Source organism: Rhinatrema bivittatum, chromosome 3, assembly GCF_901001135.1.
Source record: "Rhinatrema bivittatum chromosome 3, aRhiBiv1.1, whole genome shotgun sequence".
Lineage (NCBI taxonomy): Eukaryota > Metazoa > Chordata > Amphibia > Gymnophiona > Rhinatrematidae > Rhinatrema > Rhinatrema bivittatum.
In genome coordinates, this window is record NC_042617.1 from 403043788 (window position 1) to 403070734 (window position 26947).

The following is a 26947-nucleotide window of genomic DNA, read 5'->3' on the forward strand; positions in this document are numbered from 1 at the left end:
GCCTGTAGACACTGTTCCTGACATCTATTCCATCCAAGTGGACTATGAAATTTCATATTAGGACCCACATGGAGTGGCTCCAATACATCAAAGCTCATCTGGTACACAGTTCTCTGTTTATCCACTTCAAATTTCCTGAAAAGGGACCATTTGGAAAGAGATACAGAGTCAATAATACAGTTCTGAAGGTCCTGTGTATTTTCTGCACATGCTAATAAACTGGCCTGTAGGCAACATAGGACAAACACTCTTAGTAACTCAGAAAATCTGCTGCACTTTGCAGATTAACTGTTAATAACCTCCACTATTACAAGATTAGCACATCAGAAAATCACCTTCTTGCCAATTAGTTTATTACTCCAAAATGGACAAAATGATCAGTAGGGATGTGAGTAAAAAATGTTCATTTTAATTTATCAATTTATTTTGTATGCCTCCATGATACATTTCATTCATTTCAAATGATAAAAAAAAAGTATATTTGTTTCCCATTAAAGTCAATGGGAGAAACAATGCATCCTATTTTGAGTTTCAAAACTGGGGTTCTCTAATCAATTCTAATGAAACTTGTGGGTAGAAATCATCAGGAGAGGGAAGCATACTCAAAGACACCAAGAATGTAGGCACAAAAAGTGGCATGAACTTTTATGTTCCGCAAATTCCACACTGACTCTCAGGCCTCTGATCATCGCAACTCTCAACTGAACTCGAATATATAAACCTCCTTCCCTGCTCCCCGAACCTCATCTCACTCCTTTCCAACCTTGTAATGCTTCCTGAACTTGAAACATTTTCATATCTACTACTGTTAACATTAGTTTACTGTTTCACAACTGCAAAGAAAAATATGTACTGTTCACTTGGTTTTTACTGTTGTTTAACTACTAAGTTATACATACGCTGTAAACCGTTAACTACTAATTATTCATAATCTGTAAACCGAATGACGGTATAAAAAACCTCAACAAATAAATAAATAAATAAATAAATAAATGAATGAATAGCCCAAGGCATTATGATAGGGCAAAGTAGCCCAAAAAAATACAACCATATTCCAAGGCACCGTGAGAGGAACAAAACATCTCCAACAGTAGCAAGATCATCCCAAGGCTCCAAAAGAGGTCAAAGCATCACCAACAGTGTCATGCACAGGAGAGTGGGAACAAAGCACCAAAAGTGACAGAAAATACCCCAAGGCACTGGTAGAGATTCAAAGCAACACAAACACTGCCCTGTACACCTCAAAGTACAATGAAAAGGGCAAAGTAGCCACCAACAGTGGTAAGAAAATCTCAAAATAGTGAGTGGGAAAAATCATAGAAACATAGAAATGACGGCAGGAAAAGACCAATCAGCCCATCTGGTCTGCCCAGCAAGCTCCCACACATATTTTCCCATACTTAGCTGTTATTACACATGCCGGCCGCAGCAGACCCGTGGCTTGGCCCCCTCACCTCTTTCAAAGTGATCCAGCATCTGGTTCCTCCTCTCTGGTGGCTGTGGACCACCGGCTCCATCCTCAGGCCGCCCCTGGGGCCGCCGGAGTGCTGTTTTGGTGTGGAATGTTTACTATTTATGCAATTTCTGTTCAGACAGAATATGTATCTTTTTCTTGTGTCATTTTAAACAATAAAAATAATTACCGGACCTTTACTTTTTATTTCCGCCGTGAATTGTAATGAGCAGTGTGTCACACATGTGAGCGTGGCCTGTCCGGTGTGTCACGAAGGGAAAAAGGTTGAGAACCACTGGTGTAGTATACTGACTATTGCACCCAATACTGAGACCTCTGAGTGATTTTTCCTTTTCTCAGTCTTACAATTACACTGTGTGATCACAGTTTGTATGATATATCACTGAAAGGAAAAATAATGTTCACATATAGTAATACAGTGCATGAAAACAACACCTTATTTTTAACTTCTAGTCCCTCAGTTTTCTTTCTCAGTCTTTTTTCAACTACCCTCTCCAGTAGCTCACAGATAATTGAATTGAAATGGCCAGATTTGTTTTCTTACTTTCAGTTTGAAAAAAAAAAAAAAAGAAAGAAAAAAAGAGAAAATCACCATCAAGACATGCTGATGCCAGATAGAATAGACTGATTACAAAATGCTTGACCTTGAATCATCCTGCTAGATAGGCTGGTTACAAAATGCTTGATCCTGAGTCATCCCTGTCCTTTCCTGCTCTAGTTCTAGTCAGTCTAGTTTCTGGTTCTTAGCTGCCTTATAACGAAAAAAACAATGCAGTTTTGCTTGTCCCATACTTTAAAGAGAAACATAAATGAATGCAAAGAATAATGCTTGTTGATTTGGCCACTGTTGGAAACAGGGTGCTGGGCTTGATGGACCCTTGGTCTGACCCAGTATGGCATGTTCTTATGTTCTTATTTTTGGGTCATTCATTATCATTTTCCACAAACCAAAATTAATCTGCCTGATTTGGTTTAAATTTCTTATTCATTTTAAATGAATGTAAGTCTCTAGTGATCACTATGGGGAATAGCTCCAAGAAAGTGTGTGCAGTGGCCGTGGGAGGTGTATATTTTATACTATGTCATAGAGCACTCTTCACATAATCTGATACAGCAAAACTTAGTTTACTAAATTTTGGAAATATATGGATAATAAATCAGCAAATATAAGTAATAACAAAATTGAATACAGTATCACAGTAAGCTGTGCATAAATCAATACAGGAAACACTCAGAAATAAAGATAGAATATTAATCAAAGGACAACAAAGAACACTTTCCTTATATGTCTTCCCTCTATATAAACCAGTGTTCTTGGAAATCTGGAAGACTTGAGCACAGGGACCCTAAGAAAAACCAGCTGATTCACTCTTTTTTCCTTTCAGCTCATCCAACTAAAATAAGAAAATGCAATGTCTTATATATCCCTCTGCAAGTTAGGTGTTCCAGGAAAGTATTCTAGTACTAGTCTTTGGATCTCGCCATTTGTTAAAGACACCAAATGTATTAACTCATTATCGGCTCTTTGGTATCCCTACTAGGCTTTAGCATTTGATCTTTCTAGGTGTTAAGAGACACCAAATGTCTTAATCTTTGATCACCACAGAGTCACAAAATGTTCCCTGGGCCATTCCAGCTCTCTTTTTGCCAGGATGTCCAGGGAACTATGTGATAATGTCATGCCCTTATACAATTCTGTACTCAACATATGCAATAATCAATTATTAGAGCCTGTTCTGATCCATCACATAGTCTCCTAAGCTTCCTAAAATTATCTTCTTACAGAAAGTGATGTTCTTTATAATGTTCTGTCTCCCACATATATGGCAATTGGCAGCCCACCATGCTTCTTGGCAATATACTTAAAAACCTAAAGATCCTTCCATATCCAGAAAAAAAAGAAAAGTCCCTACTTGCCATGGCCTTGCATTGCTATATGAGATACTAAAAAAATCTTTAAGAAAAGACTAAAATATTGCCAATTTCTTTTGTACAGATTGTATTACTAGTATGATGGTGGCGACTGAATATATCCATCACACAAAAATACCCACGCACACACAGTGTACTCCAATACACCACAAATGTGAACAATAACCAAAGAATAAATGTATTGGTCACTTTTTTACAGAAAGCACTCTGTCGCCAAAATTACTAATGTAAGACCCTCTATTCACGAGTAAAGCATATAAATTATCTTCTCGTTTACCATAGGGGTTTAATTTACTTTTAATAAATCCTGCAAAACTTTTGCTTAATTTTTCTTAATTTTCTTAAAAAGTTGATATGAAAATTATAGGGAAACTCCCCATTAATACTGCATGATGACTAATCAAGAAAGGATACTCATCCACAATAATGAAGTCCCATAAGTCCCGACATGGCCATGTTTCGGACCGTAGTCCTGCGTCAGGGGAAATCACGGGTCATCAAATCGATAGCCTTTTCAATAGAGTTGATGCGGCAAATTCAACTGCGAGAATACTCTTTAAATGCGCGTGACCCCTATGGTAAACGAGAAGATAATTGATATGCTTTACTCGTGAATAGAGGGTATTACATTAGTAATTTTGGCGACAGAGTGCTTTCTGTAAAAAAGTGACCAATACATTTATTCTTTGGTTATTGTTGACTGAATATATCCACCATAGTTAATGTAGGTAAGGGTACATTAAATATATATCTACCTTTGTGATGTCTGGCTGGGGCCAAGGAAGCCCAACAGCAGTGGCCTGATGGCTGCCTGGTGCTGGGAAGGCCTGTGGGAGAGAGCTCTGAGATTTTTTTAAAAGTTTATGTGAGGCTCAGGCAAAGCAGCATGTCTCATGTCAGTGGCTCCAGGCCAGGGGGGGGGGGGGGTGTTAAAATAGGCCCGGGAGGAGTGGCATGCCCCCTGCAGCTGGCGGCACCCAGCGCCGAGAATAAAATGAAAGCGGAGGAGAGCTGTGATAAAGGAGGGGCCGGCCACTTCTGTATTCCCCTTCACATAATGTACCTTTTTCCCTAATATCAGTGTATCAATACCCTGGACCTTAAAAGTCAAGGCTCAATGTTGGCTGCTTATTTGTTAGTTTGTCTGTCTACTTGTTTGTGTTGGCTGTCTATTTTTATTTGTCTATTTGGGATAGTAGAATAACAATTTATGCAACAATAGACTGGAAAGTGTGCAGCAACTACCTGAAAGTAGAGGAAACATCTCAGCCCATAAAAAGAAAGTTATCCAGATAGTGGACAATATTATTTAGTAGGGATGTGAATCATTTTTCTAACAAATTGAAATATCGTACGATATTTCTAAACTTGTTAAAAATCGGTTAAAAGAAGGAAATGATCAATTTTACCCCCGATTTTTCGTAAAAATCGTTTTTCGGGTTACTGCGCACTACCTCCCGTTAGTGCGCGCTAACAATAAAACATTTATTTTTGTTAATTTTTGTTATTTTTTGCTATTTTTGTTAGCACGCACTAACTCCCATTAGTGCGCACTAACCCAAAAAAACGATTTTTCACTGAAAAAAAAAACCAGGGAAACGCGGGAAAACAATTTTTTCCCACAGCCAGACAATCCCGATAGCGGGAATGATTGGGCACCCGATTCACATCCCTATTATTTAGCCCAAATATTTCAGCAGTAAATTTGCCAAATTATTTTTTGGGTACTACTGCTTAGGGGATGGGACCATCTGTGACAAAGGCGGTTCTCTTCAAATATTGGCCATCTACCTTATACTCTATTCCTTTTCAGTCTGCAGTATGATCCCATCAAAGTGAGTGACTGAGTAAGCAGTGGTAGGCATCCCTTTCTCTGTTCACCCATATAGGTAATGTGAAAGCCATTTCTGAAGTCCTCCATTAACATAATAGCTGCATATTTATCTCGGGTCTTAGAATATATACAACTCTTATTTGAGTTGACATTTGTTCTCTTAGAATGTGTGGCAGGATGAGTTTCAGGATAATTAAAGTAGACACATCTGAAGTGACTCTCATGAAAGCTGCAAGTGGTCCTGTGCAGTGCAAGCATAAGTGTTTGTATGATGCTAATGACTGGGCTGGGTCAGAAGATATGCTGATGTTAGGAAAGGACTGTGACACGGTGACACCATTAACCACCTAGTTGATCATCTTTTTTCAACTAGAGACTAATATGCTTACTACACCATGAGATAAGGTGAATTTCCTCCATTTGGTCCTAAAGTATACTATGTAACTGAGCCATGTCTAACTCTTGTATTCCTTATAAGTTTCTAATATAGCATCAACATAATTCAGCATAATACCCAGTCAGGACTGGTCCTGCTCACATATTATACTCATCATTAACAGTAAAGTCAGCATCAGAACACCAAATTTTGGGAGAATTTATTTCTAGCCATCTCATCAAATCCAGTTCCCACATAGATATTCCAGTTCCAGTCATTTTGGTGACTCCAGTTATTACACTGGAGAGTCCAGTCCCAGTCGTATTCTGAAGGCCTAATTTTATAAATTAGTGATTTCTAGAGAATCCATGAACTGACTGATCCATTTTTGACTGAGGAAAAGAAAGAAAGCTTTTGATCAAGAAGGGATAGGGCAAGTCAACTGGATATGGTAATAGAGGAAGAGGAGATGATTGTGAAATGAAAGGTGGGGTGATGAGAGGAAGGGCTAGGATAAATTGATGTGTTTTTAAAAAATATAATAATTTTTGTAATTGTTTTTTTCTTTTTGTAAATGTTATTTTAATATTGTCATTTGAGTGACTTGATTTTAAATTGTATATATTTTATTGTAATCTACCAAGATCTGTGGACTGGTAGATTATGTTTTAAATAGATAGATAAATATTAGAAACTCTATTTCCCTTACCACAGATTATGGTTCCAGTTGCTCCAGGGACTCCAATTTTGGCAACTCTAGCTCCAGTGTTTTCTGTGGGTTCAGCTCCAGGAAAAGAGATTCCAGTTCCCGTTGCTTCAGTGACTCCTTTCCTGGCAACTCCAGCTCAATTCATCTCAGTGACTTCAGTTCCTACTCCAGTTAGTCATAGTTAGAACCCTTCTGACTTTCCCAGAAGGCACACTGCCCACTTTTGGCTTTGGGGTCACAATTCTGGCTGATTATGCTGTTACAGCAGTTTCCATGCAAAAACAGGGTATCAAATGTGGTTTTTTTTTCCCTATGGACATGGCTTATGTGCCTGAATGTCTGTGTCCAGTGCCAGAGAATACTCCACATGTGTACTTTGACCAAATGATGCCCCCTGTATTTTGTGAATCCTCTTCCCTACATTGATCATTGACTGCTTGCCACTCTAGCTTTTTTTAGCAGCCCACAGATCCCGCCACATTTTCAGATCATCACCTCACCTTCACTAGCTCCAATGGGATAGACTCCTGCTACACACTGGGACCCCAATGTATAACACAGTAATATAGATACGATGGCAGAAAAGAACAAATGGTCTTTCCTGTCTGCCCAGCAAGTTTATTATGGTAATAATTGCTGCTCCATGCAGGTTATCCTCATGTTTCTAATAAGGGTATTACATTCCGCTCTATGCAGGTTACCACAAGCCTTATATTAAGGGTAGAAATATTTACAAATCAAAATCAAGCAACTGTCAAACACATAAAATTACTGCTAGCATTACTTTTATGGGATGAGCAGCCTTCTTGATAATTCAGACAATGGTGCTTGAATGTGTTTTGATTTTGGATTTGGCCATAGAAGCAGTCCTGTGCTTTCTTCCTAATGTCTGCATATCAGTACTCCGAACAGAAAAAGTCAGGGCCCAGTGTTTGTTGTCATCTGAATCCTATTCTCATTTTTGCCTTTTGCCCCTACTGTCAAAGTAGAGAACTATGTTGCAAAAGCTCCATGCATGCTACCTACATGCACAGTTTTCTTCATTTCTAACCTCTAGCACTCTAGCATTTTTGTCCTCACTACCTCTTCATTCCAGGCATCCATTACCCTTTCCATGAAGAAATATTACCTGATGTTAGATCTGAGTCCCCCTGGAGTTTCATTTTGTGATCCCTAATTCTACAGTTTCCTTTCAAACAGAAAAGGTTAGAAGTTTGTGCATCATTAGAACTTTTCAGGTATCTGAATGTTTGTATCATAGCACCCCTTCACCTCCTCTCTTCTAAGATATACATATTCAGATCTTTAAGTATCTCCTCATAAGTATTCCGATACAGACCCCATATCATTTTGGTTGCCTTTTTCTGGACTATCTCCATCCTGACCTTATCTTTTTTTGAGATATGGACTCCAGAACTGAACACAGTACCCAGTTGACATCTCCCACATTAAAGGGCATTATCACTGCCTTTTTCCTGCTGGTTATTCCACTCTCTCTACAGCAGCATTCTTCTGGCTTTAGCTATTGCTTTGTCACATTTCTATATACCACTCTTTGGATTTCCTCACTCCAGAAGCATGACTCTGCACTTCTTGGCATTGAATCTCAGCTGTCAAATCTCCAATCATTGTTCAAGCTTTCTTAAATTACTTTTCATTCTGTCCTCTACTTCACATGTGTCAACTCTGCTGCAGATCTTATTGTCATCTGCAAATAGACAAACATTCCGTTCTATCCCTTTTGTTATGTCACTCACAATGATATTGAACAGAACTGGTCCCAAAATTGATCCTTGTAGCACTCCACTTAGCATCATTCTCTCTTCAGAATTGGTTCCATTTACCTTTACACACTGTCTCCTGTCAGTCAACCACTCCGCTACCTTGGTGCCGAGTCCCAGGCTTCTCATTTTATTCATGAGCCTCCTATGTAGGACCATATTAAAAGCTTAGCTGAAATCCAACTACATCACATTGAGTGCTCTTCTTTGATCCAATTCTCTAGTCACCTAATCAAAAAAAAATCAATCAGATCTTCCCCTGGTGAATCCATGCTTCCTCCGGTCCAGCAGTCTCCATTAATTTCCCTATCACCAAGGTGAGGTTAACTAGCCTGTACTTTTCAGGCTCCTTTCTGCTAGCACTCTCGTGGAGCGGGACCACCACCATTTTTCTCCAGTCTTGTGGTACCACACCTGTTTCTAGGCATCTATTGAACAGGTTTTTCAGTGGACCTGCCAGCATACCTCTGAGTTCCCTTAGTATCCTGGGATGTATCTCATCAGTTCCCATAGATTTGTCCACTTTCAGTTTTCCTAACTCTTCCCATTTATTTTCTTCTGTAAATGGGATTGCATCTATCCAACTTCCATCCATGGACTTGTCAACCATGGAGTATTGGAGGAAAGAGGAAGGAAAGGGATATGTTAGGATTCTGCTGCCATTTTAAGGTGTGGATCTTGTACAGGGTCTCCAATTTACATGTGTAATGAAGAAATTTGAACAGATTTTAAATAGAACAGGTATGCTAGTAACTGGATGTAATAAAAAATTATGTAAATAAATAAATACATAAATAAATACATACATAAATATTGTCCCAAGGTACTGGCTGGAGAGGATCCCAGGTTCTCTCTGTCCGCTGATCAAGCTTCCCAGGGTAGTTCTATACTGCAGGACTTCCTCAAACTGCAATGAGGTTGTTGCCTTTGGAGTGGCCTCCGGGTAGGCCCACACACCAAGTCCTGCTCCTTTATAGTGTCCAGCACCACAGTTCAACACTAGCTCAGCTCTAAAGCAAGAAATAACAAGAGAAGTCTGTATCCATAATGCAATAATGAAGTCCTAGATGCAGCGAGCCCTCCTCTTGCACTGGCCAGTCCACAAAATGTCAGTTTAGGCTCTACTTTGCAGTTCAAAAGATGCAAACAATACAATTCAAGTTTTGAATTCTCTCAGTTCAATAGGGAAAACAAATAAGTTTAGCCTTCCGGCAAACACACTGCCCTGCTAGGCAGTAGCATAACTCTCCCCTTCTCCCCACAGTTGTGCTGCAGCAAGGTCTTCCCAGTCCTTTTACAAAAACTAGCCAGTCAAAAGAAAGGAACAGCCCAAAACCCAGAGTAATCACACTTACTCTATGTCTATGTCTGCAGATGAAGTTTCCACTGCAGGAACATTCACTTCCATGCTCTCCTTTAAGCTCCTCTCTGACTTCTTCCTCTGTAATCATGGGTTCAGGTGTGTGTGTTCCCTCTCCCGGGGTGCTAGCTTCAGGTATCCAATCAAGTTGATCTTTGTCTTCCCATTGGCTTACCTCCACCTCAAAGAACCTGGGAAATGTAGTCCCCCCAATGTTCTTTGACCGTCTCTGCTGTATGGCAATGTCCACACCCTGCGGCTCCAGGCCTTGCAAAGATTCCTGTACGCAGACCCACCTCTGCAGTGGCGCCCACTGGGGGATTTTGTCCTCTAGCAAGTGGGCGGGTTGCGGTACGACTGGCAGCTCTTAGTGATCGATACGGAAGTGTACGCTACCGACTTCCCATCGCTGCCAGTCTTCTACCAAGATATTTTCAAAGCCTGGAGTGCGGTCTCCGGAACAAGAGATCCCTTGGCGCCCCTGAACTTGGATATTCCAGAAGAGCCCATTATTCACAACCCTGCTCTGGTTGTGAAAGCCCTGGAATCCTCTCAGGTGCGCCGATGGCTCATAGAGTCCGGGACCACACGGGTCGGTGATCTCCTGAGCACAGACCGGTGATGTTGGGTGTCCCCAGAAATGTTGGCCCAGCGCATGGGCATGGGGCACCCATATGTATCTGGTCAATTGCTCAGAGAGATACGGGGCCTTTTTACCCCCCGGCCCCTCCAGCCCGTCCGAGGGGGTCCTTCAGGCCGGGAGTCCCCACCCCTGCCCATCTCTCCCCCTGTTCTCCTGGACCTGCTTATTGGCCCCCCACAACAACAAGGACCCCCTCGACCTCCCTGTCCCCTACCCCACAGCCTCAGCAGGCTAGATGCGCTCCAGTGGGTGCCTTTTCAGGATGCCCCGAAGAAGGCGCTGCATGATCTGGTGCACCACCGGGTGCACCAGAGTACCCTCTCTAGCCACCCAGATACACCATGGCAGAGGGTACTGGGCAGTGCGCAAAAGCCCTGGTGGGAGCAGTTCTACTCGGAATTGATCCCAAAGCCCACCGGGGACTTGAGCTGGTGCATCACCCATGGGGCGATTGCAACGGGCAGCCTACTGGAGCGCATCCGGGGATCAGGAGGAGGGTGCGAATTCTGCGAGGAGGAGGACACGCTGGAGCACATCTTCCTTTGATGTCCTAGGTTAACACCCTTCCTCACAGACTTGAAAGCCCTCGTCCTGAAATTCTAGGTACACTTTAGCCGACATCTGTTTATTTTTGGCCACACCGCTGTAAAGAGCCCCAAGCTGAAGGCTAGGGACCGCCTTGTCAATTTCATTGTCGCTGCCGCAAAGTATGTCATCCATAAAATCAGAATTGCGGCAGCGAAAGGCAGCACCCCAGAGGATCGCGGGCCCCTGTTTCGCGGCATTGTGCGGTCAAGACTTACAGCAGAGTTTGAACACACTGTGGCAGTGGACAGTATTGAGGAGTTCGTCTGGAAGTGGGCAACTGAAGACTGTGCACTGTAAGTCCTGGCCTTCAGCCTTCCCTGGAGCTACGTCTTTAGACCATATAGGGGTTTTACTTTTGGGCAGTGGCGCATGCCCTCCTTCGGGAGCGCATGTACGGGAAGTGTGAGGCGCTCCCGCCCTTAGTTAGTCACGAGCCTTGGGGTCCCATGTGGGCAGCTGGGAGCAACCTCACAGCCCCCCTGCCTGGGTTACAGCCCCCAATCCCCCCTCCCAGGCCTTGAAGTCTGCCGCTCCCTTTTCAGAGTGGTTCCAGGAGTGAGATACCTGAGCAGAGGTAACTTCCTTGCCCCCTTCCCCTCCTCATGCTCAGAGCTCGTGAGCCAAGACACCTTTAGACAGCCAGTCATAGTACCATCTGTGATTTTAGTTTTTAGTCATTTTTGCATCTCCTGCAAGATGCAGGAGCTGCAATAGAATTTTTCTCATGTTTCTGTCAGGAGGGGGCTATCAGCCTCCCTCCTGAAACTCGTTTGTGATGGACTGAAATATAGTCTCTGCTGTCTGGGTCAATTGCTCAGTGAGATAGGGGGCCTTTTTACCCCCCGGCCCCTCCAGCCCGTCCAAGGGGGTCCTTCAGGCCAGGAGTCCCCACCCCTACCCACCCCCACCCCTGTTCTCCTGGACATACTTATTGGCCCCCCAAAACAACAAAGTCCCCCTCGACCTCCCTGTCCTCCCCCCCCCCCCCCCCACAGCCTTAGCAGGCTGGATGTGTTCCGGCAGCTGCCATTCGAGGATGCTCCAAAGAGGGTACTGACCAAGTTGGTGCATCAATTGGTGCACCAAGTTACCCTCTCCAGCCGACCAGATACACCTTGGTGGAGGGTACTGGGTGGTGCCATGAGACCCCAGTGGGAGGAATTTTATTCCGAGCTGATTCCAAAACCCACTGGGGATTTGTCTTGGCGCATCGCCCATGGAGCTATAGCAATGAGTAGTCTACTGGTCCATATAAGGGGAACAGGAGGAGGGTGCGAATTCTGCAGGGAAGAGGACACACTAGCCTACATCTTCTTGCATTGTCCAAGACAGACACCTTTCCTCGCAGAATTGAAGACCCTCCTCCTGAAATTCTGGGTACACTTCAGTCCACACCTGTTCATTTTTGGCTGCACCGCCGTGAGGAGCCCCAAACTGAAGGCTAGGGACCACCCTGTGAATTTCATTCTTGCCACAGAACCAGGATTGTGGCATTGGAAGGTGGTACCCTGGAGGATTATGGTCTTCTGTTTCGCAGCATTGTGCAGTCCAGGATTACAGCAGAGTTCGAACATGCAGTGGCCAGAGATAGCACTGCGGAATTCACCTGGAAATGGGTGATAGGAAACGGACTGTGTAGTGTAACCCCTGGCCCACAGCCATCCCTAGAGTTGTATCTCTAGAACGTATAGGGTTTTTTGTTTTTGGGCAATGGCATACGCCCTCTTCGGAGCACGTGCACGGGAAGTGTGAGGCGCTACGCCCTTAGTTAGCCATGAGCCTTGGGGTCCCACTTGGCCAGACGGGAGCAACCCCACAGCCTCCCTGCTTGGGATATGGTCCTCCCATCCCCTCCTCCCCGGCCCTGAAGATGGCCGCTCCATCTGTGAAGTGTTCCTAGGAGTGTAATACCTGAGCAGAGGTATCCTCTTCCTCCCTCCCCCCTCCCCATGCTCAGAGCTCATGTACCAAGACACTTTCAGGCAGCCTGGTCATAGTACCATCTGTGTGACTCCTGCAGGATGCAAGAGCCGCAACACATTGCGATGGCTGAAATATCGTCTCTGCTGTCTGGGTCAAATGCTCAGTGAGATACTGGGCCTTTTTACCCCCCTCCAACCTGTCCAAGGGGGACCTTCAGGCTGGGAGTCCCCGCCCCTGCCCACCCCCTCCCCTGATCTCCCAGACCTGCTTATTAGTCCCCCAAAATATCATGGACCCCCTCGACCTCCGTGTCCCCTTCCCCCCAGCCTAAGCAAGCTAAATGTGATCCAGCCAGTACAATTCTGCACTACTGCTAAGAAAGCGATAGCCGAGTTGGTACACCATGTGGTGCACTGAGCCACCCTCTCCTCTCAACTGGACACACCTTGGCGGAGAGTGTTGAGCGGTGTGCTGAGGCCATGGTGGGAGGTGTTCTACTCTGAACTAATCTTGAAAACCACTGGGGGCCTATGCTGGTGCATTGCTCATGGGGCTATAGCAACCGGTGGCCTGCTGGATCATATCAGTGGAGCAGGAAGACGGTGCAAGTTCTGCGGGGCACAGGACATATTGTTCCATATTTTCCTGTATTGTCCTCAGTTAACCTCCTTCCTCGCAGAGCTGAAAACCCTCTTCCTGCGATTTTGACTGAACTTCAGCCCACATTTACTCATATATGGCTGCACCATGTTGAAGAATCCCAGACTGTGAGCCAGGAACCACCTGGCAAATTTCTTACTAGCCATCGCAAAGCTTATCATCCATACAACCAGGAACAAGAAGCTGGATGGTGGCATCCCAGAATATTGTGGGATTCTTTTCCGAGCGTCAGTGCAGTCTAGACTGCAGGCAGATTTGTAGCACCCAGCATCCACCGACACCATTGCTGAATTCAGGTGGAAGTGGGAGATCAATGCTGTGCTCTGCTCGGTAAGCCTCACATCTCAGTCTTCCTTGGTCCTATTCATCTAAAGGAAGAGTCTCCTAGGTCTATGATTTCAGGGCAGTGGTGCTGTCCTTTTAAGGATATGCACGGGAAAATTGAGGTGTTCCCACCTTTAGTCAGCCATAGCCTTGGGGTCACACTTGGGCAAATGGGAGCAACCCTAAAGACCCCTGCCAGGGTTAGGGCTCCCTACCCCCTCCTCCCAGGCCCCTGAAGATGGCCAAAACCCATCATCAAACGCCTTGAAAGCGGGCCTAGCAGTGGTGAATTCCTCCCCCTCCACCATACTCCTACCCATCTGAGCTCAGGAGGTAGAGAATAGGGATGTGCTGAGGGACGGCATACGTTGCATTCATGATTCGGATTTGTCGGGGAGAACATACGTTGCATTCAGCCGTATGGCGCCCCGATGCGTTAATATGGCAATTTCTATTCATGTCCCAGCTAAAATTAAAATTAACTACAACCACCCACCCTCCTGACCCCCCCCCCCCCAAGACTTACCAAAACTCCCTGGTGGTCCAGCAGGAAGTCCGGGAACCATCCCCTGCACTCTCACACCCTCGGTGCTGGTTTCATCATGGCGCCAATAGCCTTTTCACAGGGGCTACTGGTGCCATTGGTCAGCCCCGTCACATGGTCATTGGCGCCATCTTGTGCTCCTACTATGTGATAGGGGCTGACCAATGGCACCGGTAGCCCCCGTGACATAGTATGGGCAAAGGCTATTGGCGCCATTTTGAGTACTGGCATCGGACGGCCGGCGTGCAGGAGGTCGCTCCGGGACCCCCGTTGGACCCACAGGGACTTTTGGCCAGTTTGAGGGGGCCTCCTGACCCCCACAAGATTTGCCAAGAGTCCAGCGGGGGTCCGGGAGCGACCTCCTGCACACCGGCTGTCCAATGCCCGTACTCAAAATGGCGCCGATTGCCTTTGCCCTCACTATTTCACAGGTACCGGGCCCCTGTGACATAGTGAGGGCAAAGGCGATCTGCTGCCAGTATTCAAAATGGCGCCAATCTCCTTTGCCCTCACTATGTCACAGGGGCCGACCATTGGTACCTGTGACATAGTGAGGGCAAAGGCGATCGGCGCCATTTTGAGTACTGGCATCGGACGGCCAGCGTGCAGGAGGTCGCTCCCGGATCCCTGCTGGACTTTTGGCAAGTCTTGTGGGGGTCAGGAGGCCCCCCCAAGCTGACCAAAAGTCCCTGTGGGTCCAACGGGGGTCCCGGAGTGACCTCCTGCATGCTGGCCGTCTGATGCCAGTACTCAAAATGGCACCGATAGCCTTTGCCCATACTATGTCACAGGGGCTACCGGTGTCATTGGTCAGCCCCTGTCACATAGTAGGAGCACAATATGGCACCGATTGCCATGTGACAGGGGCTGACCAATGGCACCGGTAGCCCCTGTGACAAAGGCTATCAGTGCCATGATGAAACAAGCACCGAGGGTGTGAGAGTGCAGGGGATGGTTCCCGGACCCCCCGCTGGACCACCAGGGAGTTTTGGTAAGTCTTGGGGGGGTTCAGGAGGGTGGGGGGCTTGTTTAAATTTGTATTTAGGTGGCCGTATAATTCGGGGAAGATTTGTGTATTCGTGGGGAATCGCGATACGTTTCGCTTCCCACGAATACTACGAATAGTGCAATATACGTTGCGGATCGCCAATACGGCGAAAACGAATGCACACCCCTAGTAGAGAACCGCTGCATAAACGCAAGTCACAGAAAGAACGGTGGCATCAGTTTTCAGGGCATTTTATGTGGCCACCTGTGGGATGCAGTGGCCACAAGGGATGTAAAACATGAGAGAGGCCTCCCTCATGGAATATTTGAGGAGATTGCCTTGAAATATTTGTCTCTGCTGTCTGGGTCTGCCTTGGGCCTTCCCTGGGGTGATCCAGGCCGGACTTTCTTCCTTGGGCACATCGTGAACATCATCACAATATATAGGTAATCTCAATCAGCATCAGGTAGCTAAGAGCATAAACTGACAGTAATATTATGAGATGAAATCTTTACAAAGTTTTGAGTTGCTATGGTTTGTTCCACTTGAAACCAGGGAAAAATTACTGGTTGTGTTTAGCATTGGGAAGTGGATAAAGCTTAAAATAAAACCAGTGTAAGAGCTTCCCATTAATCTATGTACAACTGGGATTACTGCTATCAACAGCAATGCAGTTTCAATGTTCAGCTCTGAAAAGACATGCAAACATTTTGTCTGGAGTACTTATTATAAATAAGTAAATGCCCTTTTTATTGTCTTGTTTCTCCCATTCAAACAGGAGTAGAACTTGGAAGCCTATAAAATCCTAAGCATTTCACCCAGAAATTATTTGAAAAAGTACAGATTAAAAAATGTGCCCACAGGGCTAGTATAAATGTTCCCTATGCACAAGGAAATCTTACTAAAAGAGACATTGTTCATTTTGTCTTTGTAGCAGAAAAATAAAACATAAATCACATATCATAACTTGTCCATAATATCAGTAGCTGGTAGGAACATTGACAGTTTATATTAATTCTCCTTGTAGTTTTCCCACATTAAAATAATAAAGACAGCATGGTTTTATTATAGCATATTTTCTTGACTTTTGCTTTCAGTAAGGAAATGGCCTGCCATGATACAGTAATGTACTCATTGATGAGTTATGTTGGCCTCTCTGAGTCTTGTTTTAGTACTTTTAAATAAAATATTCCACCCACCCTGCCCCCCTAAAAAAAAAAAGGAAATTCAATTCCATCATTCAAAATGCAAATACATTTGTGATTGTAAAATACCATGCAACATTTTGGATACACCATTTTCTTAAAGGAATTGGTTTTGTATATTTTTGTTAAATGTGACTTTATTATGTACCTTTAAAGTTTGAATAAAAGATACCCACATGTTTTCATTTCATTTTAATAAAAGTATGTCATAGTTTTAAATATACTGTAATTCAATTATTCTGTATCTGTTCTTTATCTCTTATTATTAAGGTTTCTAGAAACAAAATTGAATACCTTTCTTGGCTGTGCAGTATATAAATTATAAAAATTAATTATGTTCAAACTTTTAGCCTTAAAATGATGTTAAAGACATTTTTATTGGAAAGTCTGATGAAATTAGCATATTAAAGATTATTCTGAGACAATTTTTAAATATTGTGTAGCCATGTGGATTCAATTTTTCATCCTGACTTTTGTTCCTTGAGTCAGACGATGTTTAGAGGCAGTCCAAATCAATGTTTAGCAATAATGTCTACTGATCATATTTGGTGTGAAAGCATTTCAGCTTCCAGAGAAAGCTGCAGTCTCTTGACCCTGGCTGTGGACTGTTTCTGTGATAGCTGGGCTACATGAAAGGAGGTTAACAATGGGAGAAAAATTCTGGGTAGCAGCAAATGAAAGTTCATGGTTCCATTGTGTTAGTGGATTCCAGTTTCAATCAAGCAGGAAAGCTGCCAAAAAGCTGATTTGTGGTGCATGAGAAAAAAAGGCTAGAAATTTACATACAGCTATTGAAAGACATGTACCAAAATAGCAAGATCCAGGTGAAAAGTGTTTTCAAAAAAACAGAAAGCTTTTCAATTAAAGTGAGGGTAAGGCCAGGGTTCATATTAGTACAGGCTAGCTACCCTGTACTAAGGATATACTGAAGGAGCTCCTATGCTGTACGCTATTTGCCTTCAATAATGTAATAAATGCAATGAGCAGGGAGGCAGAAAGACCTGGAAAGATGGGTACAATGCATGGAGAACTGAAAATCAGCAAAAAAAACTGAGTAAATGGTGGCGTAATGGAAAGTATGAGATTTGGAAAGAAGAAATTGCACAGATTTGAGGAGTTTGAGTACGTGAGATAAACAATAAGTTCATGCAGACCCCTGGCAAGAGAGATGAAAGAGAGGACCCCAGCTGATAGCTGAACTGAAATGAAGAGAGTAGCATTACCTATGATAAAGCAATCACAGCCTGGTTAAAAGGAAAGTCATACAAAATTGTAATAGGGCCATGGAGCAGAGTGTTAGATCATAAATTTAAAAAGAAAATGCATTACAAGTGACAGAGATGAGGATGCTGCATTGGTTTCTAGGGGAGATACAAAGTGACAAGATCCAGAATATTAGAGAAAGGCCAAAAGGATCTGAGATTGCAGAGAAAATGAGGGAGAGAAGAATAGTGTGATTTGGGCAGTAGGAAGCTACCCGAAACGTAAGTAATGGGGAAAGGAGCAGGAGAAGAGTATAAAAGATGTGGATCAATATGGTTCACTAGCATATCAAGGCATATATTCATGCAAGAGAACCATGCTTGATCGGATAGTATGGTGGAGAGCAGCTATGACCATAGTCTCTACATGAGTGGAAAACACACATAGGAGAATAGGATTAAAAAAATATATTCTTTTAATAAGTACTAGTTGCTTTTTAAGATTACCATTTTATGTTTGCCAAAGTTTTTCAAGTCAATGCAGGGGCACATTTTAGATTTTACAAAATATTCAGCTTCTGTACCAGAAAATAACTGTGAGGAAAATGAAGAATACAATAAAATCATTAGTGTTCATTTGAAATACTGGAATTGTGAAGTCCTGCAGTGTGAAGGGGCTTTTTTAAAATATTTATCATATATATTTCTATATGCTTAAAAGCTCAGGATGGCCATCAGAAACCCTTCTTAAAATGCAGGAGCTCGAAACAGCTCCATTAATTTGAAAGGAACAGTTTGGTTCCATGGAAATGGCTGATATCTTTAGCATTTGAATGGACAACACTCTATAAGCTTGTACAAACTAGTTTCTCTTAGTATTCAGACAGAGGGAACAGAAAGGAGCGACAGAACAATACAAGTGATCAAAATGAGGGACAAAATAAAATGAAAGATGATTGGAGAGGAATATAAAAGGAAAGAAGAGATGTTTCAGAAGGCAAATATTTATACTAGAAATAGGATTAATGAGGGAGAGCAAAGTTTTTAGAATGCAATCACAGAAAATTGAAATGATACTGAGGTTCTATACTTAAGACTTTTAGCATCTCTGTTCATAACTATGGTTTTCACAATAAAACAATCTCAAAATAATTTCCCTGCAGTCAGCCTGAAACTTTCCTTTAGATCTTTCAGACTGTAGGGGGCTTCTTTTATTGAGCAGGGAAAAAAGGCATTTTATTTGACTGCAAGAGAAAGAAGATGCTTGAAAGCAGAATCAAAGGTTTTCCATAGCATAAAGATTTTATGTCAGGATAGCTAAGTATGGGGCAAACTTTAGTTAAAAGAAACCAAAGCAGTGTACTCTGTGAGAAGTATAGATTTTGCAAAGAGGGAAAAATCGGTGTTAAAAGGTAAAAGGCTTTAATAATTATAAGGCCTTTAAGTTTAGATTGAACAATGCAGCCTGTTTGGCATTACATTGAATTAGTGAATTGAAAATAAAGTAGCCTTCATATGAAACATGGATCAATGCTTTTGATAATATGAAACATTTTCAGCAAATACATTCTGCTCGTTGCTTGGAAACATGAGTTGCTGTCAACTTTCTGATTTTCAGGAGCCCTCAAAAAGAAAAGCCTTTGTATTCAGTGAGGTTGCCTGTAGTAGAGGTATTTTATTTATCTGACATTTATTTGACTCCCTTACCCAGGGCGCCTTACAATAATATGAGAAGACATGGTTGTGGCACATACAAAATAGGAGGAATGAAGGAGATAAACCACAAGAAGTTTTAATGAAAGGTTAAGCAGAAAAAAATGGATTTTAACCTTAGTTTAGAAAAGAAAGCAGTAATAGGACTTGCTGGATTTCTGGTGGGACCATGTTTCATAGGAAAGGGTTGTGAGGTGGATTGGTTGGTACATGGGGTAGGAAGAAGCATATCATAGAGGAACAAAGGGAACATGAACATTACAACAATAATGAGAAATTAGAGCAGATAGATAGGAAGGAATTAGGCTGTAAATATCTTTTAAAGGCAAAGACAAAAAAAATTGAATTGATAGTTGTACCTCACAAAGAACTAGTGCAGCAATGCTAGAAGAAAAAGGGTTAGTAGATGTGAGGATCCTGAAAGAGGATGTGAGCAGCAGAGTTTGTAGAGTCTGGATGGGACAAATGAAAGTACTAGGAACATCAGCCAGCAGGTTGGTAAAGTCGACAAAGGGCCCAAAGTGCTAAGGTGAAGTTGCAGTCCTCAACATCAGTAGTACTACTGCATTAAGCTTCCAAGAAGGCTAGGGCAATCCAAACTAGAGGTGTGCATCCGTTTCCCATGTATTTGTAATCCGCAACTTATTTTTTGCTATCTGTTAAATACGTGGGGAGGCGAAACGCATCGCGACTCCCCATGTATTAAACAGATTTCTGTTTTATTCGGCCTCCTAAATAAACATTTAAACCCCCCACCCTCCTGACCCCCCCAAGACTTACCAAAACTCCCTGGTGGTCCAGCGGGGAGTCCGGGAGCCATTCCTTGCACTCTCACACCCTTGGTGCTGGTTTCATCATGGCGCCGATAGCCTGTGTCACAGGGGCTACCGGTGCCATTGGTCAGCCCCTGTCACATGGTCACCGGTGCCATCTTGTGCTCCTACCATGTGACAGGGGCTGACCAATGGCACCGGTAGCCCCTGTGACATAGTATGGGCAAAGGCTATCGGCGCCATTTTGAGTCCTGGCATCGGACGGCAGGTCGCTCCAGGACCCCCTTGGACCCACAGGGACTTTTGGCCAGCTCGGGAGGGCCTCCTGACCCCCACAAGACTTGCCAAAAGTCCAGTGGGGGTCCAGGAGCGACCTCCTTGCACACCGGCCGTCCGATGCCAATACTCAAAATGGCGTCGATCGCCTTTGCCCTCACTATGACACACATAGTGAGGGCAAAGGCGATCGGCGCCAATCGCCATCATAGTGAGGGCAAAGGCCTCCTGACCCCCCCCAAGCTGGCCAAAAGTTCCTTTTGGGTGCAACGAGGGTCCTGGAGCGAACGCGCGGGGAATCACATGACGCCGCATCACTCCGACATGACGCCGACGTCACGTGCTCCTCGCAAAGGAGTTCAGAAATGGCGTCCTGACTCCCCGCTGGACCACCAGGGAGTTTTGGTAAGTCTTGGGGGGGAGGATTAAGGAGGGTGAGGGGTTTAAATTTTTATTTGCACGTATGGACATAGACTCAACTTATGGAATTCTCCATATGTCCATATTAACCGAAATTGACCCCCTCTTTCGACTTATGGACTTATGAACATAAACTTTTGGTCTGCACATCCCTAGTGCACAAGTGTGCACCCCTTTGGGCACGCCGACCCTGGATTTTATAACATGCGCACGGCAGTGCGCGCATGTTAAAAAATAGGGTGTACATTTGTGCGCGCCGGGTAGTGCACACAAATGTACCACGCGCGCATAAAATTTAAAATCGGCCCCGTAGTTTGCAACTTTGAGCAAATAATTTCATATTCAGTGTTGATCTTTCTTTGTTTCTCTTTCTGTGTTTTTCCCCAATCTTGAAGTTAAAAGAAAATGATTGTCATGCATTTTTAATGGGATAAAGCTAAATGTTTTAACCTTACATTGGAGGGTGCCGGCTCTTTGATTTCTATTGTGTGTTCAGAAATCCAGCTGCTTGAAGCTCCTGTTAGGTTTCTCTTTCAGTTTTTCTAACATTTATTCACATATGCTATCCTCTTCTTATTCTTTGTGTGACCTTGAAGAAAATGTCTGATTACCATAATGGATGCAAAAGAAAATTATTTTGAATTTGATTTTAAAAACATGTTTTCAATAGGCTTGTAAAGAAAAGCTTTTGTATAAACTTTAGAAATATGGTTTATTCTGTAAATGAAATAGAAACTAATATGTACTAAAGCTATAAATGCATTCACTCTGCAGCTAATCATTATCTATCACTTCTCTTCCTACACCTTTTTTCATGAACAGCGTTCATTAAGCAATTCATTCTTATCTGTGACCTTCTCCTCCACTGCCAATTCCTGACTACATGATCCATCTTGCTGTATCATATGCCTGAAATAGACTTCCTGAGTTGGTGGGTCATGCTCCCTCTGTAGCTGTATTCATATTCAAATCCAGTTTGAAAACTCACCTTTTTGAAGCTCCTTTTAACTTCTAACCACTTTTATAAAACAACTATATGTCCCATAAATATGTTTCACCAAAAACAGAAGCAACCTCCTCTTAATATTAACATTCAAGAAATCACCAAATGAGAGGGAAATAGAATTAAATCCTATTACCACATTATATTAAAGTCAAGACACAATATCATAGGCATATGCTCAAAGGGCCGGATTTTAAATGCCCTGCGCGCGCCGGCGGCCTATTTTGCATAGGCCGCCGGCTCACGCACAGCCCCGGGACACACGTAAGTCCTGGGGCTTCGTAAAAGGGGTGGGGAGGGGGCGGTTCAGGGCGGGACCGGGGCGTGGTGCTGGCCCGGGGGCGTGGTCGAGGCCTCCGGACCAGCCCCCGGGTTGGGTGATGGTGTGCCAGCAGCCCGCTAGCGCGTGCTGGCTTTCAGCAGGCATAAATCTGGCAACAAAGGTGGGGGGGGGGGGGTTTAGATAGGGCCAGGCAGGTGGGTTAGGTAGGGGAAGGGAGGGGAAGGTGGGGGGAGGGAGAAGGAAAGTCCCCTCCGAGGCCACTCCGATTTCGGGGGACACCCCCTTGCGCGTGCCGACCCCGGATTTTATAAGATACGCGCGGCTACGCGCGTATCTTAGAAAATCCAGCGTACGTTTGTTCGCGCCTGGTGTGCGAACAAAAGTATGCCCTCGCGCAAATTTATAAAATCTACCCCAAAGAGTATAATCTAGGGATGTGAATCGTGTGATCGATCATCTTAACGATCGATTTTGGCTGAGGGTGAGGGGAAATCTGATCGTCTTAGTTTTTTGGTTAAAAAATTGTTTTATCGGGGGAGGGGGGAGGGCGGGAAAACCGGCACACCAAAATAACCCTAAAACCCACCCCGACGTCGTGACATAGTGAGGGCAAAGGTAGCGCCGGCGCCATTTTGAATATTGGCAATACGGCCCGCGTGCAGGAGGTCGCTCCCGGACTCTCGCTGGACTTTTGGCAAGTCTTGTGGGGGTCAGGAGGCCCCCCCAAGCTGGCCAAAAGTCTCTGGGGGTCCAGCGGGGGTCCGGGAGCGATCTCCTACACTCGTGACGTCAGGAGCCAGGAACCAAAATGGCGCCGGTGCTACCTTTGCCCTGTCATATGATAAGGGCAAAGGGCCACTGGCGCCATTTCTATTAATGCAGCCGTGGCCAGAGAGCGGGAGATCGCGCCGGTACCCCCCCCCCCCCCCACTGGACCCCAGGTAATTTAAAACATTTTGTTGGGGTTCGGGAGGGTGGGGGATTTATTTTAAAGGGTTGGGGTGGGTTTTAGGGTTGTTTTGGTGTGCCGGTTTTCCCGCCCTCCCCCGATTTATGATTTTTTGACGATAAATCGGGGGAATTGCTATTGTATCGCGGCTCTAATGATTTTTGACGATTTAAAATATATCTGACGATTGTTTTAAATCGTCAAAAAACGATTCACATCCCTAATGTCCAGTCCTAATGGCTGAACCCTCGTTGCAAAGGGAAACCTCAGTCTCTGGCAATTAAAACTAGTACTCCTTCACAGCATTTATCCTTAAATAAAACAAAGAGTTTTCTTTAGTTTCAGGGCAGAGAAGAGAACTTCCTTTGTCTTGCTTATGAAGTCATGATCTGTATTATGTATCGGTGGTTTCGTGTGCCCATGGGCCTCGGCCTTACCCAGACCTTCTGAGCCGGGCCAAGGGTTGACGGTGGCCCTGCATGGCTGACAGTCTACGCTCCGCCAGGCCGGCAAGTTCCCATGGCCAAACATCCAAGGATGTTGGAAGGAAAATGGTCCTCCGACTATTCCGGGCCCTTTCGGACCTGCTGCGAGCAGCATGGAGCAGCAGGCCTGGCCTGAGGTTGAGGGCAGACGGGCCTTGACATGAAGACACTGTGGTTGATGCAACGGCATCACATTGCATGAAGACACTTGGCTGAAGACATGACACCAGGGCTATGAAGACGTGACTGTGGATTGATGTGACGGCATCCAGGAATGAGACACATGGCTGATGCAACGGCATCCAGGAACGAGACACATGGCTGATGCAATGGCATCCAGGAACAAGACATCCAAGGGAGCAACACAAGGCAAGGACATTGGCACTGTCTCTCAGGGCGCCCTACTCAGGCCACCTGCGGGACTGAGTCGCGGACCACCCTGTCCATTATGCACCCTACACAGCCCCAAGGCTGGTCACGGACCACGACGGGAGCGGGATAGCACAGGAAGACACATCAGGACCAGACGGCTCAGGAGCACAGGACAACCGTCCACCGGCAGGCAGTCCACCCAGGAATACTGCATCTGAGGGACTCCCGACCTACCGGTACCAGAAGGCTCGAGAGTGGAGATGGGGCGTGGTGAAGGCAAGAACATCCAGGAAGGCAGGAACACCAGGACGAAGGCTGAAGACACCTGGTCATGGACCTCAGGCGAAGTCATGGAACATGGAACGAGAAGACATCATGATGAGGAGCTCCACTAGACGAAGACCTTACAACCAGCTCTGGCAGGCAGGAGCCTCCAGAGCGAAGACTCATGAAGATGCAAGGCCACGAAGAACTGATGGAGCAGCCCCTTTATAGGGCAGAGGCAGGAAGTATTCCTCTAGGTGGGGCCCAGACACTTCCTGTGTCTGGCCCTATAAATATAGCAGAAAGACGCGGCCGGGCGCCTAGGAAGAGGAAGCAGAGGCTGTGCAGGACCATGGCCAGCGGCCTGCACAGCGTCTGTGCGTCAGACGCTAGGAGAGGCAGGACTGAGCCTGGGGGCAGGCTGCAACGTGCGCAACGGCTACAGCCGCTGCCGGAGGCCCCGGGGGCTGCTCCTGCCGCTAATCGAGCCCGGGGCTGCAGCCTGTGCCCCGCGAAGATGAAGATCATGTCGGGGGCACTCCCAGCCCCTTGGGAGACCGGGGCTCCGATCGCGGAGCGGAAGATAAAGCAGGGCGGCCTCCTGGCCGCGTGGGCAGGCCAGCCGCGGCGGCCTGCCGCTTCTGTGAAGAGCTGCGTGGGGTAAGTGGCCTGTTCATGGGGGGACCCGTGGGCAGGACTATTCATAACAGTACCCCCTCCTCAAAGCCCCCCTTCCTCAAGCCTCCTGTCAGCAGCTCAAGGATAGGGTAACAGTTCATACCGCATGGAGGTAATTGAGGGTCCCAAAAAATGGAAGCTGGTAACTCTGGGGACAGCATGAACAGACCAAGGCAAAGCAGCAGAAACATAGAAGACAATCCACAGAAAACCAGACAAGAACAAGACAGAACAAAACACAGCACACAAACACAAGAGACACAACGAGAGACCAAGGACACGAGACCGAGGGGCAGACGAGACCGAGGGAACACGGGACGAAGTGAACACGGGACCGAGGGAGCAGCGTCCGAGCGAACGGAGACCACGTGAGCAGCGTCCGAGCGAACGGAGACCGTGTGAGCAGCGACCGAGCGAATGGTGACCGCGCGACCGACAACACAAAACACAAAAGAGGGAGCAAGGGAACGGAGAGCGAGGGAGCGGAGAGCAAGGACACATAGAGCAAGGGAGCAGGGAGCAAGGGAGCAAAGAGCGAGAGAGCAGGGAGCAAGGGAACAGAGAGCGAAGGAGCAGAGAGCAAAGGAGCGGAGAACAAGGGAGCAGAGAGCGAAGGAGCGGAGAGCAAGGGAGCAGAGAACGAAGGAGCTCAATGAGAGAAAGAGCCAAGAGCGAGAGAGAGAGACAGAAGGAGCGAAGGGCGAAAGAACGAAAAGCGAGGAAGGGAAATGAGGGAACGGGAACACGGGAACGAGGACAGAGAACACACAAGCAGAACCCAACAAGCAGGAAAGAAAACAAGAGGGAAAGAAACAAACAAGCAAGCAACTAAGAACAAGACACAACACGCAACAAATAAGACCCAGACAATAAGCACCAAGAAACACCAAGAAGACCTGGGGGCGGGAACCCAGGGTGGGAAAAAGAAAACCAGCAAAACCAGTGGGGGTGCAGGCGCCTCCTTCAGGTCATAAAACCCCAATCTGGCAACATGATGACAAGAAGTCTGGAGCAGGCGCCTCCTGCAGATCGTTAAAAAAATTCCAGACAGCTGGCGCCTCCAGCAGGTCGTGACTATGGCAAACTGGCGCCTCCAATAGGTCGTACACAAAGAAATATATCCTGAAATAATTTTTCTGGTCCATCACAGTCCAGGACATGGAAACAAGACAAGGAACAAGGAAACAAGGCGGATCCATCGGCGAAACACCATCGGGCACATGGCCTTGCATTCTGTTATGTATCAGTGGTTTCATGTGCCCATGGGCCTCGGCCTGACCCAGACCTTCTGAGCCGGGCCAAGGGTTGACGGTGGCCCCGCACGGCTGACGGTCTACCCTCCGCCAGGCCGGCAAGCTCCCATGGCCAAACATCCAAGGATGTTGGAAGGTGAATGGTCCTCCGACCATTCCGGGCCCTTTCGGACCTGCTGCGAGCAGCATGGAGCAGCAGGCCTGGCCTGAGGTTGAGGGCAGACGGGCCTTGACACGAGACACATGGCTGATGCAACGGCATCCAGGAACAAGACACATGGCTGATGCAACAGCATCCAGGAACAAGACATCCAAGGGAGCAACACAAGGCAAGGACATTGGCACTGTCTCTCAGGACGCCCTACTCAGGCCACCCGCGTGATTGAGACGCGGACCACCCTGTCCGTTATGTGCCCTACACAGCCCCCAGGCTGGTCACGGACCACGACGGGAGCGGGACAGCACAGGAAGACACATCAGGACCAGACGGCTCAGGAGCACAGGACAACCGTCCACCGGCAGGCAGTCCACCCAGGAATACTGCATCTGAGGGACCCCCGGCCTACCAGTACCAGAAGGCTCGAGAGCGGAGATGAGACGTGGTGAAGGCAAGAACATCCAGGAAGGCAGGAACACCAGGACGAAGGCTGAAGACACCTGGACATGGACCTCAGGCGAAGACATGGAACATGGAACGAGAAGACATCATGATGAGGAGCTCCACTAGACGAAGACCTTACAACCAGCTCTGGAAGGCAGGAGCCTCTAGAGCAAAGACTCACGAAGATGCAAGGCCACGAAGAACTGACAGAGCAGCCCCTTTATGGGGCTGAGGCAGGAAGTAGTCCTCTAGGTGGGGCCCAGACACTTCCTGTGTCTGGCCCTTTAAATATAGCAGAAAGACGCGGCCGCGCACCTAGGAAGAGAAAGCAGAG